Genomic DNA, 5425 nt, shown 5'->3' on the forward strand with positions numbered 1-5425 from the left:
TCAACAAACATGAGTACAATCACAGCGCAGCTTATAAAAGCATCAGGTTGATGTAAACTTCGGTGTGATTGGACTCTTAAGGTTGACATGAGCCTAACGATTCGTCCGCTTATTGCTAATGTTTACACTTCCGAGTTTCATATGGGAAAAGCAGCTTTTAGCGCAACATATCAATGTATTCTGTTTTTTTTAATCCCATTCTAAACTTTCAGGTGAGTTTATAAAGATCTTAGATATACTTTCTGAATAAGTGTTTATACATTCAGGATAATGAATGGATATGAAAAGAATGTCTTTCATTGTTATATTTAAGGTGAATACTTATTGCATGCATTTTATTTTCTTGTTTACTCATGATAAGATATTCTTTATATTAAATTTTATCAAAATATTGCTTTTTTATTCTAAATTGAAAGCTTATTGTTTGAAAATATAAAACTTATTTAAAATTTTATCTTTTTATTAACTAATGACAGATTCTCTTGATATCTCTGTAGTCAGGACTGAATTACTTTCAGGGGCTGCAAAGAAAGTTCTCTTACAAGCTTCTATCTTCAGAAATGTTTGCCACTTTCACCAATCACTATATTTTCTTTAATAATCACTTTAATTGCTTAAATTTTATATTTTCATTTATTTATTTATTTATTACTCAGTTAGACTATGCAGATATCCGGATCTGCTAATGGTGACTTTCTTTCTTTTGCTTGAAATTCTTTATTCTTTTAAATTCGCTTTTATGCTTACTTTCATTAGAAAAAAATAACCATTTGCATTTGTCATTTATTACTATTGCATAATTGGTATGTTACAAATCTTAACTTTTTGTTAAATTAACAAAACAATTTGCATACTTAGCACAAATTAGATACACTGATTTTTTTTTAAATAAAAGGGAAGGACTTTGAAAATATGAAATTTTTATTCATACTTCAGTGTATAAAGCCTTTAATACCTTATCAAACTGGCAAATACCGTCTACACTTTCGTGGACAATTTTCCGTTTTTACCCGCAGGCAACCGGTCAAGCAAGTTTTCCGTCATCGTGAGCTTTTTTCAACCAGCTTGAAAATGTAGACGATAGTGATAGAGATGCATAATCCACGATTTTTTGAATAACAAATAATATTGCTATTGTTATTTTTAAATTTGCGTTCCAAATATCTGTTATTTCAATCATATTATTAATTAAAAATTATTACTTAATATTAAATATAAAATTTATTAATTGTAATTAATACTTAATTTACTAATTTAAGTAACGTGTGATGGAATTAATTTATCTGTTTCGGCTTACTTCTTAAATTTTATTTTGTTTCTCTAAACTATTTATTTATTAGAGTTAACCATTTTCTGGAAAAGATGAGTTAAAAATATGTCATTTCTTTAAAATGTTTACTTTAGTCCTATATTCTACCAATAGATGGTGCCAGCAGTAAACAGAGTGCATGTAATCAAAGTCAATCATGTCACGAGCAATTTAAAATGATCTGTATGGAATAGCGCATCATCAAATACGAATATCGGTCACTCCCGTAAAGTGGAGCGGTGACTTCGCACTTTCCAGTGAAGCCTCGCACTTTTCTGTGAAATCATCGCTCCAATAAATTTCAGTGATATGAAATTCAATGATACGATACGATAATTCCAATAACCGGTCCGTTCACTTTTCAATCCAATCACAGATTTCTTTGGAGAGCTTCCATTGGACAGATCGTATCGATTATTACTTTCCAGTAAAGCCAGCGCTCCGGCAAATTTCAGTGATATCGTATCGACTGTTACTCTCTATCGTGATCCAAAACCTGTAATCGAAATATCATCAGTAAGATCGTATTGTGGTGAATCGCATATAAGCCAGTAACAACTCTTCTACCCGAACGATCGTTTTGGTATAATTGTTAAGTTACTGGACTGCTAACCTAAAGGTCCCAGGTTCTATCCTAGCACGTCCCCAACCTGCACATTGGTGACCTCGGACGCTGAACCTTCAACCTTCGTACAGCTGTTGTGGCGCCATCTACCCGCAACCAAAGTCGCCAGACTCACTTGGCGCAGCAAAGTCGTCAAACTCACGTGACGAAGCAACCCAAAGTCGCCAGACACACTTGGCGCGTCGGCACCCACAAACTCTCGCCATAACGCTTGGCGCTACTCAAAATAAGGGTACGGCCCATTAAAGACAACAGCTACTCAATACATCACCACTCAACGCAATATCGTTCGTCTCCCCTTCGCCTCACTGGAGGGAGAGTACTGTGGTGAATCGCATATAAGCCAGTAACGACTCTTCTACCCGAACGATCGTTTTGGTATAATTGTTAAGTTACTGGACTGCTAACCTAAAGGTCCCAGGTTCTATCCTAGCACGTCCCAAACCTGCACAGTATCAAGGATTTGAATCACACCCCTCTTTGAAAAGTATTGATCACTTGTATTTGTGACTTTTTAATATTGGTTACGTAATAACCGCTCTGAAAATATTCGTCATCCCTACCCCTATTTCAAAGGTATTCATCACTTGTATTTGTGAATTTTTGATATTGGTTACGTAATAACCGCTCTGAAAATATTCGTCATCCCTAGATAGCGACGGAAAGATTGTTTGCAAACGAAATTCAACCAATCATGCATGTCTTTGGTATGACGTAGTTGCCAAGATTGTCGCCAATATGAAACTAATTTGTAAGCACATTTCCAAAATGTTCTATGGTCGTGTGATAAAAAAATGTGTTTTCATCGACTTTATTCGTCAAAAGCCGGCTATTTGGAATCCACTGAATATTCATTATTAAAGACAAATGTTACACGAAGAAATTCGTACAATAATTATCAGAAAACGAAGAGATATTGACACCCGTAAATAGTCATTAAAACCAAGAAAATTTATTTTCAGAATTAAAAAAAAATTATTAATGTTTATGTGGACTGTATTTGATCAGATTAAATCTTTAATTTTTTTTTAAATAATGGTATAATTTTTGAATTTCTAAAATATGTAATTAACATCTTCCATACAGTTGAAAAATTATTTAATTCTTTGCTGTTGTGCACGTTAATAAGGATCAATTCATTTTCTTACCTCTGAAATATTGTTCAGCACATTATATAGCAAATTTAAGGTAACTGCAGAAATATGAATGATTCTGTTATTGTTTAATGCTTTAATTAATAAATAATAGTGAAGTTTTTATTTTTAAAATTAATTGCAAATTCAACTCATAAAATCGCTTTTTTAGCATATTTCTGTGTTCAATTTCATTTTCACAATTTGATCTATGAAATACCAATACAGATACATTATGCAATTATTAGATTTTTTTTTGTACGTAAACCTGTCATTATTACTGAAAAAAGAACAAAATTGATGGAACAGCAATATATCCCAGGATATAATGTATGAACAGGAATCCCACTAACGAAATGTGTAAACTACAGATATTCAACTTCAGAACTTCAATGTAAACTTCAGAACGATGTAAGAAGCAATGAGAGACAAGATTACTATTATTGCAATTCTTTGTTATGAAGTATAGGCAAAAAGATATACAATATATATATATATATATATATATATATATATATATATATATATATATATATATTTACAAGTTAGTTTTTTTATTATGTATTTTTTACATTGTACTTATTTTATTTTTTAAATCAACTCAATAACCTGAACATGTATTTCCCCTTGTTTAGATAATGTTGAAAAACTATTGGACCAAGTGTCATTATCGAACTATAATTGCCATGAACATTTTCTTATTCAATTCTAAATGGATATTTTCTCAGTGCTTAGCAATGTCAATCAAATGAATCCATCTATCATCTTCTTTATTTAATAAATAGGTATTTCAAAAAATAATTTTTCAAGGAAAATTTTGTTTATAATTAGATATCAACTCCCTCGGGGGAGCCTGTAACCCCTAGAGGGCGCGTCCGCAGGTGGCGGATTGGGAAATGCCTCCATTGGTTTTTTCTTTGGGTGGTAGAAGGGAAATAAAATACCTTCCTCGGACCAACAGGTAGAAGTCCAACCTCCCCGGAGGCTCTGGCAACCTCCCTCTTCCATGAATAGCCATATCTTTGATTGCCCAGCCATTTTGGTAAAGCTCTTCAAGATCCATCTCGATTCACCGCATCAACTCTCTACTCTACTGAGGTTATTGATGTGGCCAAAGCCGTTTTAGACACTTTTTGACAGATTTAATCCTATTGCACTACTGGACAAGACAACAACATTAGGTATCAACTGCATGCTAACCAAAGATTACCTTCTAATAAGTTCTTTCGTAATTAAAACTTGACTATATTTGCCAGTTAATATGCAAATGCTGTGTATTATATGTAAAGTTTACACAATAATTGATAGTAAATAAATATTTTTATATAATATGCAGTTTTATGCTGTAGTTATATTTTATTTTATCATAAAATTGTTTGGGACTTACTTAAAAGGACAGTACATCTTATATTTTAGTAAATAATAAATGTAAGTCAATCAGAAAGATTGTTTATGACATATATAGGCCTCTATATTATAATAAAAATGTAAATACAAAACTTGAAAAATTTCATTTTGAAAAAACTATTTAGTTTGTAATGAAAGCTTATAAGCCAGTTAACAGCTAAGCTACACGAGCAATTGCTTTTGTATTGTGGTCATGTTACTGGCTGCGAACCACAAGGTCCCAGGTTCTACCCCCTCGCAATTCAATCCATCACATTGGTGACCTCGGACGATGAACCTTCAACCTTCGTACAGTTGTTGTGGCGCCATCTACCCGCACCCAAAATCCTCAAATTCACTTGTCGCAGCAACACAAAGCCGTCAGACCACTTGAAGCACACAACCACTCACCCACACACGCTCGCTTGGCGCTTGTGGTGAAAGCTTATAAGCCAGCTAAAAGCTACTCTACCCGAGCAATTGCTTTTGTATTGTGGTCATGTTACTCAGCTGCGAACCAGAAGGTCGCAGGTTCTATCCTTGCTCAATTCAATCCGCCACATGTTAAAAATGAGTTCGTGCTAATGTCTTCTGCTGCACAGGAAAATGCCAGAGAGTAGTATGATTGAAGCGAACACATATATAATGAAAATTGCGAATAACCATATTGTAAAAGTTATAATGTATATATAGTAATATCCTGTGTATTGGATAAAAGCAAAGTAAGGTATATGAAAATTTGCAACAGTCAGTTCTCAAGAAGAAAGATTTATGTTAAATATGACTATTTAATATATTTATCACGTGTATGTAATAAATAAGATTAAGAATTATTATCAATTTTTAACATTATTATTATTATTTATTTATTATTATTTTGCTGTATAATATACATGGCATGATTTTTTATTACAATATGTAGCTAAATTATCTAAAATGAATAAATTTCAAAGTAAGCACAATAGGAAACAT

Source organism: Argiope bruennichi, chromosome 6 (genome assembly GCF_947563725.1).
Source record: "Argiope bruennichi chromosome 6, qqArgBrue1.1, whole genome shotgun sequence".
In the NCBI taxonomy this organism is placed as follows: domain Eukaryota; kingdom Metazoa; phylum Arthropoda; class Arachnida; order Araneae; family Araneidae; genus Argiope; species Argiope bruennichi.